Here is a 12294-nt window from a genome sequence, read left to right as displayed (position 1 = left end):
TTGTCCTCAAGCAACTGAAAATCAAATAAGATAAAAAGAAGAGAATATACTATAGACTCCAAATTATCAATGAAACTTAACTCCAATTTAGATGAGCGGGACTAGTAGCTTTTTGCCTCCGAACAGTTTTGGCATCTCACTCTATCCTTTGAAATTCAGAATGATTGGCTTCTTTAGGAACTCAGAATCCAGATAGTGTTATTGATTCTCCTAGTTAAGTATGATGATTCTTGAACACAGCTACTTATTGAGTCTTGGCCGTGGCCCAAAGCACTCTATCTTCCAGTATTACCACCGGATACATACATGCCACAGACATATAATTGGGTGAACCTTTTCAGATTGTGACTCAGCTTTGCTAGAGTCCCCAATTAGAGGTGTCCAGGGTTCTTAAGCACACTCTTTTTGCCTTGGATCACAACTTTATTTTTTTCTTTTTCTTTCTTTTTCTTTCTTTTTCTTTTTCGGTTTTTTTGTTTTTTTGTTTTTTTTTTGTATTCACTGCTTTTTCTTGCTTCAAGAATCATTTTTATGATTTTTCAGATCCTCAGTAACATGTCTCCTTTTTCATCATTCTTTCAAGAGCCAACAATTTTAACATTCATGAACCACAAATTCAAAAGACATATGCACTGTTCAAGCATACATTCAGAAAACAAAAAGTATTGTCACCACATCAAACTAATTAAGTTAGTTTTAAAGATGAATTCGAAATCCTGTACTTCTTGTTCTTTTGTAATAAAAACAGTTTTCATTTAAGAAAGGTGATGGATTCATATTCATAGCTTTAAGGCATAGACACTAAGACACTAATGATCATAAGACACAAACATAGATAAACACAAGCATGAAAATTCGAAAAACAAGCAAATAAAGAACAAGGAGATTAAAGAACGGGTCCACCTCAGTGATGGCGGCTTGTTCTTCCTCTTGAAGGTCTTATGGAGAGCTTGAGCTCCTCAATGTCTCTTCCTTGTCTTTGTTGCTCCTCTCTCATGATTCTTTGATCTTCTCTAATTTCATGGAGGAGAATGGAGTGTTCTTGGTGCTCCACCCTTAGTTGTCCCATGTTGGAACTCAATTCTCCTTGGGAGGTGTTTATTTGCTCCCAATAGTTTTGTGGAGGGAAGTGCATCCCTTGAGATGAATCTCTCCATCTCTCATGACTCGGAGGTAGAAGCTTTTGCCTTCCCTTTCCTCTTTCTAGAGGTTTCTCCGGCCTTGGATGCCATAAATGGTTATGGAAAAACAAAAAGCAATGCTTTTACCACACCAAACTTAAAAGGTTTGCTCGTCCTCGAGCAAAAGAAGAAAGATGAGAGTAGAAGAAGAAGAAATAGAGGAGAGGGAGATGGCTTTGTGTTCGGCCAAGGAGGGGGAGAAGTGGTGTTTAGGTGGTGTGAAAATGAAGGAGTGAAGAAGGGTTTATGGGGAAGAGGTGTTGAGGTGATTGGTGAATGGGTGAAGAAGAAGAGAGTGTGGTGGGTTGGTGGGGATCCTGTGGGGTCCACAGATCCTGAGGTGTCAAGGAAAAGTCATCCCTGCACCAAATGGCATTCAAAATCACGTTTTGAGCCATCTCTGGCGTTAAACGCCGGGCTGGTGCCCATTTCTGGCGTTTAACGCCAGGTTCTTGCCCTTTTCTGGCGTTTAACGCCAGTCTGGTGCCCCTTTCTGGCGTTAAACGCCCAGAATGGTGCCAGACTGGGCGTTAAACGCCCAACTGCTAACCTTACTGGCGTTTAAACGCCAGCAAGTTCTCCTCCAGGGTGTGCTGTTTTTCTTCCTGTTTTTCATTCTGTTTTTGCTTTTTCAATTGATTTTGTGACTTCTTATGATCATCAACCTACAAAAAACATAAAATAACAAAAGAAAATAGATAAAATATAACATTGGGTTGCCTCCCAACAAGCGCTTCTTTAATGTCAGTGGCTTGACAGAGGGCTCTCATGGAGCCTCATATTTTCTCAGAGCAATGTTGGAACCTCCTAACACCAAACTTAGAGTTTGAATGTGGGGGTTCAACACCAAACTTAGAGTTTGGTTGTGGCCTCCCAACACCAAACTTAGAGTTTGACTGTGGGGGCTCTGCTTGACTCTGAGTTGAGAGAAGCTCTTCATGCTTCCTCTCCATGGTGACAGAGGGATATCCTTGAGCCTTGAACACAAAGGATTCTTCATTCACTTGAATGATCAGTTCACCTCTATCAACATCAATCACAGCCTTGGCTGTGGCTAGGAAGGGTCTGCCAAGGATGATGGTTTCATCCATGCACTTCCCAGTCTCTAGGACTATGAAATCAGTAGGGATGTAATGGTCCTCAATCTTCACCAGAACATCCTCTACAAGTCCATGAGCTTGTTTTCTTGAGTTGTCTGCCATCTCTAGTGAGATTCTTGCAGCTTGTACCTCAAAGATCCCTAGCTTCTCCATTACAGAGAGAGGTATGAGGTTTACACTTGACCCTAAGTCACACAGAGCCTTTTTGAAGGTCGTGGTGCCTATGGTGCAAGGTATGGAAAACTTCCCAGGATCTTGTCTCTTTTGAGGTAATTTCTGCCTAGACAAGTCATCCAGTTCTTTGGTGAGCAAAGGAGGTTCATCTTCCCAAGTCTCATTTCCAAATAACTTGTCATTTAGCTTCATGATTGCTCCAAGGTATTTAGCAACTTGCTCTTCAGTGACATACTCATCCTCTTCAGAGGAAGAATACTCATCAGAGCTCATGAATGGCAGAAGTAAGTCCAATGGAATCTCTATGGTCTCATTTTGAGCCTCAGATTCCCATGGTTCCTCATTTGGGAACTCTGTGGAGGCTAGTGCACGCCCATTGAGGCCTTCCTCAGTGGCGTCCACTTCCTCTCTTTCCTCTCCAGATTCGGCCATGTTTATGGCCTTGCACTCTCCTTTTGGATTTTCTTCTGTATTGCTTGGGAGAGTACTAGGAGGGAGTTCAGTAATTTTCTTGCTCAGCTGTCCCACTTGTGCCTCCAAATTTCTAATGGAGGACTTTGTTTCAGTCATGAAACTTTGAATGGTTTTGATTAGATCAGAGACCATGGTTGCTAAGTCAGAGGGGTTCTGCTTAGAATTCTCTGTCTGTTGCTGAGAAGATGATGGAAAAGGCTTGCCATTGCTAAACCTGTTTCTTCCACCATTATTGTTGAAACCTTGTTGAGGTCTCTCTTGATTCTTCCATGAGAAATTTGGGTGATTTCTCCATGAAGAATTATAGGTGTTTCCATAGGGTTCTCCTAGGTAATTCACCTCTTCCATTGAAGGGTTCTCAGGATCATAAGCTTCTTCTTCAGATGAAGCATCCTTAGTACTGCTTGGTGCATTTTGCATTCCAGACAGACTTTGAGAAATCAAATTGACTTGTTGAGTCAATATCTTGTTCTGAGCCAATATGGCATTCAGAGCATCAATCTCAAGAACTCCTTTCTTTTGACTTGTCCCATTGTTCACAGGATTCCTTTCAGAAGTGTACATGAATTGGTTATTTGCAACCATTTCAATTAGCTCTTGAGCTTCTGTAGGCGTCTTCTTCAGATGAAAAGATCCTCCAGCAGAGCTATCCAAAGACATCTTGGATAGTTCAGAGAGACCATCATAGAAAATACCTATGATGCTCCATTCAGAAAGCATGTCAGATGGACATTTTCTGATCAATTGTTTGTATCTTTCTCAAGCTTCATAGAGGGATTCTCCATCCTTCTGTCTGAAGGTTTGGACTTCCACTCTAAGCTTACTCAATTTTTGAGGTGGAAAGAACTTTGCCAAGAAGGCATTGACTAGCTTTTCCCAAGAGTCCAGGCTTTCTTTAGGTTGAGAGTCCAACCATGTCCTAGCTCTATCTCTTACAGCAAAAGGGAATAGCATCAGTCTGTAGACCTCAGGGTCAACCCCATTAGTCTTGACTGTGTCACAGATTTGCAAGAACTCAGCTAAAAACTGATGAGGATCTTCCAATGGAAGTCCATGGAACTTGCAATTCTGTTGCATTAGAGAAACTAACTGAGGCTTAAGCTCAAAGTTGTTTGCTCCAATGGCAGGGATAGAGATGCTTCTCCCATAGAAGTCGGGAGTAGGTGCAGTAAAGTCACCCAGCACCTTCCTTGCATTGTTGGCATTGTTGTTGTTTTCGGCTGCCATAGGTTCTTCTTCTTTGAAGAATTCGGTCAGGTCCTCAACAGAGAGTTGTGCCTTAGCTTCTCTTAGCTTTCGCTTCAAGGTCCTTTCAGGTTCAGGGTCAGCTTCAACAAGAATGCCTTTGTCTCTGCTCCTGCTCATATGAAAGAGAAGAGAACAAGAAAATATGGAATCCTCTATGTCACAGTATAGAGATTCCTTGAGGTGTCAGAGGAAAAGAAAGGTAGAAGGCAGAAATAGAAAATTCGAACTTATCAAAGAAGATAGAGTTCGAATTTTGCATTAAGGAATAGTGTTAGTCCATAAATGGAAGGATGTGAGAAGAAGAGAAGTAATTTTCGAAAATTAAGTAAAAGATTTTGAAAACATTTTGAAAAACACTAATTGATTTTCGAAAACAAAAGTGGGAAAGAAATCAAGTGAGTTTTGAAAAAGAATTTGGAATTGGAAATTAAAAAGATATGATTGAAAACTATTTTAAAAAAAATGTGATTAAAAAGATTTGATTGAAAAGTTATGCTTTTAAAAAGATATGATTGAAAAGATATGATTTGAAAACAATTTTAAAAAGATTTGATTTTAAAAATTAATGACTTGCCTAACAAGAAAAGATATGATTCAAACATTAAACCTTTCTCAACAGAAAAGGCAACAAATTTGAGATGTTCAATCAAATCATTAATTGTTAGTAAGTATCTTTGAAAAAGGAAAGAATTTGATTTTGAAAACATTTGATTGAAAAGATTTGATTTGAAAAAGATTTGATTTTGAAAAACTTTGAAAACTTGAAAAAAAATTGATTTGAAAAACAAAATCTCCCTCTTGTGCCATCCTAGCGTTAAACGCTCAGAATGGTGCACATTCTGGTGTTTAACGCCCAAACTTCTACCCTTTTGGGCGTTAAACGCCCAGCCAGGCACCCTGGCTGGCGTTTAAACGCCAGTCTGTCTTCTTCACTGGGCATCTTTGAATGCCCAGCTTTTTCTTTGTGATTCCTCTGCAGTATGTTCTGAATCTTCAATTCTCTGTATTATTGACTTGAAAAGACACAAATTAAAAATATTTTTAGATTTTCAATAGTGCAACTAAAATCAAATAACAATGCATGCAAGACACCAAACTTAGCAGTTTGTATACTACTGACACTAACAATATGAGAATGCATATGAGAAACAACAGAAATACTCAAGTCAATAGAATTCAAAGATCAAAACAAGGAAATCATCAAGAACAACTTGAAGATTAATGGAGACACATGCATGAATTCGAAAAATGCATGCAATTGACACCAAACTTAAAATTAGACACTAGACTTAGACAAGAAATATTTTTGGTTTTTATGATTTTGTAAATTTTTTTGGATTTTTCGAAAATTAAGTGGAAAAGAAAATAAAGATATCAAAATTCTTAATGAGAATTCCAGGAATCATGCAATGTTAGTCTAAAGCTTTAGTCTAAAGGAATTAGACATAGCTAGCCAAGCTTCAGCAGGACATTGCATTCAAGAGCTAAATTGATGAGGATCAATCAGCTTTGGTGATGATAAGAACATCACCTTGAAACACTAGAATTCATTCTTAAGAACTCTGAAGAAAAATAATACCTAATCTAAGCAACAAGATGAACCGTCAGTTGTCCATACACAAGAACAATCCCCGGCAACGGCGCCAAAAACTTGGTGCACGAAATTGTGATCACTACAACTTCGCACAACTAACCAGCAAGTGCACTGGGTCGTCCAAGTAATACCTTACGCGAGTAAGGGTCGATCCCACGGAGATTGTTGGTATGAAGCAAGCTATGGTCACCTTGTAAATCTCAGTCAGGCAGACTCAAATGGGTATAGTGATAAACGAATAAAGCATAAAGATAAAGATAGAGATACTTATGTATATCATTGATGAGAGCTTCAGATAAGCGTATGAAGATGCCTTCCCTTCCGTCTCTCTGCTTTCCTACAGTCTTCATCCAATCCTTCTTACTCCTTTCCATGGCAAGCTCATGTAGGGTTTCACCGTTGTCAGTGGCTACCTCCCATCCTCTCAGTGAAAATGTTCCCATGCTCTGTCACAGCATATGGCTAATCAGCTGTCGGTTCTCGGTCAGGCCGGAATAAAATCCATCGATTCTTTTGCGTCTGTCACTAACGCCCCGCCTGCTAGGAGTTTGAAGCACGTCACAGTCATTCAATCATTGAATCCTACTCAGAATACCACAGACAAGGTTTAGACCTTCCGGATTCTCTTGAATGCCGCCATCAGTTCTCGCCTATACCACGAAGATTCCGGTTAAAGAATCCAAGAGATATTCACTAGAGCCTCGTATGCTTGTAGAACAAGAGTGGTTGTCAGTCACTTTGTTCATGAGTGAGAATGATGATGAGTGTCACGGATCATCACATTCATCAAGTTGAAGAACAAGTGATATCTTGGACAAAGAACAAGCGGAATTGAATAGAAGAACAATAGTAATTGCATTAATACTCGAGGTACAGCAGAGCTCCACACCTTAATCTATGGTGTGTAGAAACTCCACCGTTGAAAATACATAAGAACAAGGTCTAGGCATGGCCAAATGGCCAGCCTCCCAAAGAGGGTTCAATCATAAAAACATGATCAAAAGATGTAAATACAATAGTAAAAGGTCCTATATATAGAAAACTAGTAGCCTAGGGTGTACAGAGATGAGTAAATGACATAAAAATCCACTTCCGGGCCCACTTGGTGTGTGCTTGGGCTGAGCAATGAAGCATTTTCGTGTAGAGACTCTTCTTGGAGTTAAACGCCAGCTTTTATGCCAGTTTGGGCGTTTAACTCCCATTTAGGTGCCAGTTCCGGCGTTTAACGCTGGGATTTCTGTAGGTGACTTTGAACGCCGGTTTGGGCCATCAAATCTTGGGCAAAGTATGGACTATCATATATTGCTGGAAAGCCCAGGATGTCTACTTTCCAACGCCGTTGAGAGCGCGCCAATTGGGCTTTTGTAGCTCCAGAAAATTCACTTCGAGTGCAGGGAGGTCAGAATCCAACAGCATCTGCAGTCCTTTTCAGTCTCTGGATCAGATTTTTGCTCAGGTCCCTCAATTTCAGCCAGAAAATACCTGAAATCACAGAAAAATACACAAACTCATAGTAAAGTCCAGAAAAATAAATTTTAACTAAAAACTAATAAAAATATACTAAAAACTCAACTCAAACTACCAAAAACATACTAAAAACAATGCCAAAAAGCGTATAAATTATCCGCTCATCAGGCAGCACGCAGGGGGTGTGCTGCCACGTGGTGACGCGTGATTCGGTGAAGCTTCAAGCACGTGGTGGGCGTGGTGAGTCAACATGCAGGGGGTGTGCTGACACATGGCAAGGCGTGGTTGGCTGAGGGAGGCAGCACGTGGGGGGCGTATTGAATGCTCCCCTCTATATAAGACCGAGTTCGGTACCATTTTCATTCCAAATGAGAGTGTACTTTGAGCGTTCTCAGAGTGTGTTGGTAGTGTAATGGAGGGTACTACAAACTTGGTGGTGTATTGCAATGATGAGATAATATGGAATACTCATGAGGGAGTGAGGTTTGTGTGCCAGAATCCGTTTTGGTTTATGGTTCCATGCACCATAATGTTTATGGAGCTTCAGAACGGTCTCTATCAAAGCATGGAGAACGGTATGTTAATTAGAGTGAGCAGAATTCTGTATCGGAATCCGGTTGTAGTTTTTGGTGGACTAATATAGTTTGATACCATGCCAATCACCGACAAAACGAGTATGCAGAATATGTTTCTAATTCACCGACAGATTCAGATGCGATAGCCACAGATTGAGCTGTATGTTGAGTTTGAAACCATAGAGGCAGAAGGGATACAAAATAATTTAGATATAGAGGATGATAGACATGCGGTGTACGAAAGAATGAATAGTGACAGCGAAGAGAACTTCGAAGCCACTTTTGAAGTTGGCGACGAAGACAAGGATGGTGATGTGGGAGTTGAGATAGCAGTGGAGAATGTAGTGGTTCATCCCTCGAGTAGTCAACCGATGAATGTGCCATCTTATATGCGTGAGTTGGATCTCGACGCCATGCATGCACCGGAATTTTCGGAATATGCAAACATAGGTACGTGATGACTAAATAATAAGTTGTTGTTAATTTAAACTTTGGATTGATTAATGAATAATGATTTCTTTTTTCTGTAGGCGTTGATGATCTTGAGGATGGAGAGTTCCGGATTGGAATGAAATATTGTTCTAGAAAGTCAGTCGTTGCAGCCATTAGAAGTTACATTATCTCTAGAGGAGTTGACTACGATGTGTATGAGTCTGAGCCACAGACGTTCTATGCAAAATACAAGATGTATGAGCGTGGGTGTGACTGGCTTATCCGAGCCAGTTTGATATAGAGAAAATATTGTTGGGAGATACGCAAATATAACAGTAAGCACACGTGCACAATGGGAACGATTTCACAGGATCATTCCAAGTTGGACTCGGATACCGTTGCTGAGGCTATAACGCCATTGGTCGAGACTGACCCGTCCATCAAGGTGAAATCTATAATAATGGAAGTCTAGTTAAGGTTCAAATATACTATCAGTTACCGAAAGGCTTGGTTGGCAAAGCAGAAGTCCATAGCCAAAGTTTTCGGTGGTTGGGAGGATTCTTACCAAGCCTTGCCATGGTGGCTCTCAATCATGGTTCAGAAGATGTCTGGTTCAGTTGTCCAAATAGAAACACGACCACTGTACAATGGGAATGAGGAGGTGAACGGTGTAAAAATACCTCATTGCGTATTTTGGAGTTTCAATCCATGCATAAGGGCATTCAGGCATTGCAAGTCCCTAGTTCTGGTTGACGGCACACACCTATACGGAAAATAGGATCGACCCTAACAAATAGAAGATCTGACATCTGACGTATCTCCTAATGGACTCCTCAGTGTCCAACGACTCTGCGTCTCTGATACGTCGAACCCAACCCAACTTTATATAAGATTTCGAAGTACGACTGACTTCTGGTTCACGGCCAAATATCGCGATTCTCTGGCTTTGCAGGAAGTCTTTACACTTTACTGCTATCTGTCCATCCACTACAGGCTTTCCATTAATGGGTAGGCCAAATATATGCGCGACATCTTCCAATGTCACTGTAACCTCATCCACCGGCAATACAAAGGTGTGAGTTTCTGGCCTCCACCTTTCAACCAGAGTAGTTAGCATGAGGTGAAATTCTCGTATCACCCCAATGCTAGAGACGTGGTAGAATTCCGTAGCGCGTAAGTGATTTTCGATCATCGGATTCCACGTCTGTAGCAGGGACCAATTTACGCACCAACAAATTCCTATTAGGCTGCATCAAATAAAATATATTTTTGAATTTAAATAAATAATAATTCTTACAAACAATACATTGACATCAATATAAATATTTTAATAAATATTCATATATTTATTTTAATATCTTATTTATTAAAATATTTATAAATATTCAAATTATTTATTAAACACAGGCATAAATAATTATATTCTAAGAAAAATAATTTAAAAAATTATACATTAACATTTATTTATTTCTTTAAATATTATAAATAAATATTTGATGTCACACTTTTTTTAAATAAATAAATATAAATAATTTTTTTAAATAAAATAAAATATTTAATAATAATATTTATTTATCAAAATATTAATTTTTCAATATTTAACAACAACATATTTTATATATATTTATCTGTTTATTATTATTATTAATATTTTAAAAATACATGTTCGCTTTTTATACATACATTTCTTTTTTTAACTAAATAAATATAAATGATTAATTATTTTCCCGAGATCAAAATATTTATTTTTTAAATATTTAATAACAATATATTTCTTAAATATTTATATATTTATTTTAATATTTATTTATTAAAATTTTAAAAATACATGTTCGACATGCATATTTATTTTCAAAAACTCCGAATATTTATTTATTTATTAGTATCTTCATAACAAAAATTATACAATATATATATTTTATTATAGTATTTTTATAACAAAAAATTAATCCAATAATAACAAAAAAATTATATATTCACGTTTGGATCATATAAAATAAAATATAAAATAATTATATTTAACAAATATAAAATTTATTTTAAAATATTCATAAAATATAAAAAAACAATGACGCTACTATATTTTAACATATTAAATAACAAAAATTAAAAAAAATTAAATACATAAAAAATATAATTTATCAACTTACATAAATTGAATAATCAAAAAAATTTATAATATGTTCCTCCAAAATCGTATAATTACGTACCGTTTTCTAAAATAAATACAAACAAATACTTTTTTTTTCTATTTTTTTTCTCACCTTTATTTTTACTTTCTCGGAAACATCCACTTCTTTTCTCTAACAAACACGTTCCATTATCTTTCTCTATAATACTAACACTATTAACACCTTCTAATGTGTATACTGGGGCTCTCTTTTTATAGAGCAAAGTTTGGTGCTTATTGGGATAGAAGAACTGTCCCCTGCATGTAGACAGCCTCTAACACGCCCATTCCATGTTGCTGCAGAACATTGGAAACTCGTGGAACTCTGCCATGCCTGCTCCAATATGCTCTCTGCGTGTTGCCAAGGAGCTGCATGCCCACTGCGTCACCACGCTCCCAGCGTGTTACTGGGTGCTAACACGCTTCTGCAGCACTGCGGTACCGTCCCACGCGTGTTGATCGTGACCTTCACATACCGGCAAAACACCCCACTCCCCAATATTCGACCAAAATACCAACACACTCTCCATAAAAAAAATAATTTCTGGGATAATTTGAGTTCCAAAAATATCAATTTTAATGATGTATTTTTTTACTTACCACAATTAAATGAGAGAATATAAGATGTTTGGATATTTTATCAAATTTAAAATTCTAATGAATTTTTTATTTTATAAATTCATCCAATTTTTTTTAATAGGAGACTAATTTTATATATTTTCCACACTTTTAACATTAGCAATTCTTGTATTTCTTTAAAGAGTATTTGTTATAAAATCTCAATAAACTTATTATATATAAAGATTTGTTGTTAATAAATAATAATAATTAGAACGATTATGTTACGTGTACACTAAAATTAGCTATCAAAGTCGGTCGCTAATATAAAATACATATTAGAATACAAATATATATTGAAAATAAATTAAATCATATAGATATTTATATACAAATATATTTGTGACTAATTTTAGTGACTAATCTTAATATATCAATAGCATTTTTGTAATTTGATAGATGTATTAATATCAATATCACTTGTTTTGAATAGCCGATATTGACTCTTTAGTCAAGTAGCTAAAGGATTAATCTTAACGTACAAGTGATTTTGCTATACAAGTCTTATAAGTCCTCTAATTGATATTACGCTCAAACGCACTTGTTATGCACATATGTTTCATGCGCCTCTAACAGATTTTTAATTTTTAAAAGGATTTCGTTTCCTTTTTTGAATTTCTTGCCTTCTCTTTCTCCTTATTCATTCACGTGCTTTTCTCTCTCTGTTCGCTTTCTTCGTTATTCTCAATTTTCATTGTTTTTTAACATCAAGCTCTAAAATCGTTTTTGTAGATAATGGATAATTCAACTTCAGATTGTCAGATGAACCAGTGCGTGAACCTTGCCTGTGAAATTTGCTGTTAATTCTTCCTTGTTTGAATTGAATCTAATGTACTAGTTCTGATTAGAATTAATATAATCTTGTCCATTTTATATCAGACGTTTGGGTATAGATCAGGAATATTTGGGTGTATTTTTATAAAATTTTGGGTGTATTTGCAGTTTATAACTTTTCATCTGACGGATGGTGAATTGCCTTATTCTTTTATTTGAATTGTTTTAGTTTATGTTTAGTTATGATTCATGAATCTAGTTTTTGTTATTTTTTATGATGGTTTTATAGTTGTATTTGCATTCTATAGTTTATACTTGTTTTAATATAGTGTATTTTGGGTGTATTTTGCAGCCCTTCTGTGGTGTATTTTAGGTGTATTTTACAGTCCTTGCTGACTTTAGTGGCTGATTTTAGTATACACGTAACATAACTCATTTCTGTATCTGCAGCAAATTTGGGTGTAAAAACGAAGATATTTGGGTATAA

The 12294-nt window shown here is 37.0% G+C and overlaps 1 non-coding gene across 1 annotated transcript; it reads left to right on the top strand.

Moving 5' to 3' along the window:
- Window positions 1-3647: 3647 nt before the first annotated feature.
- Window positions 3648-3751, top strand: LOC130959240 (small nucleolar RNA R71). The gene has a single exon (XR_009078333.1). It is a non-coding gene; the product is annotated as a small nucleolar RNA R71 (small nucleolar RNA).
- Window positions 3752-12294: the final 8543 nt, after the last annotated feature.

This window comes from Arachis stenosperma, chromosome 10 (genome assembly GCF_014773155.1).
Source record: "Arachis stenosperma cultivar V10309 chromosome 10, arast.V10309.gnm1.PFL2, whole genome shotgun sequence".
Taxonomy (NCBI): Eukaryota; Viridiplantae; Streptophyta; class Magnoliopsida; order Fabales; family Fabaceae; genus Arachis; species Arachis stenosperma.
The sequence above is the reverse complement of the archived record's forward strand: the minus strand, read 5'-3'. Positions and strand labels throughout refer to the sequence as shown.